We start from the raw sequence: 468 nt of genomic DNA on the forward strand, positions 1-468 counted from the left end.
ATATTTTTTAGGGCAAATTAGTCCCCAGAAGTGAGCTAAAACTCTATTTTGAGACATTTCATTTTTTGTTTTTTAAAAATAAAAATTTTAGGTTTAAGTTTTAGTAAAGTATGTGGGATATCCTTATTTAGAAAGCTAAATATATTTTGTTTTCACCTCATGTGTGGGGGATCAGGTTTCCACAAAAATATTACACAGCACATCTGTTTTCAACTTCTTGAGCAGCAAATCAGCATATTAGAAGGATCATGTGACACTGAAGACTGGAGTAATGATGCTGAAAATTCAGCTTTGCATCACAGAAATAAATTACATTTTAAAATATATTCAAATAGAAAACAGTTATTTAAATTGCAATAATATTTCACAATATTACTGTATTTTTGTTCCGATAAAAGCAGCCTTGGAGAGACTTCTTTCAAAAACATTAGAAAATCTCACCCACCCCAAACCTGTAGTGTGTATATA

At 30.1% G+C, this 468-nt stretch overlaps 1 protein-coding gene across 1 annotated transcript in view; it reads left to right on the plus strand.

Annotated features, from left to right (window-relative positions):
- The window catches only part of LOC107740204 (nuclear receptor subfamily 6 group A member 1-B-like), a 28,303-nt gene that overhangs the window by 23,032 nt on the left and 4,803 nt on the right, over positions 1-468 (plus strand). The gene's annotated exons all lie outside the window — the stretch shown is intronic.

This window comes from Sinocyclocheilus rhinocerous, unplaced genomic scaffold, assembly GCF_001515625.1.
Source record: "Sinocyclocheilus rhinocerous isolate Xijiao unplaced genomic scaffold, SAMN03320098_v1.1 scaffold405, whole genome shotgun sequence".
NCBI lineage: Eukaryota > Metazoa > Chordata > Actinopteri > Cypriniformes > Cyprinidae > Sinocyclocheilus > Sinocyclocheilus rhinocerous.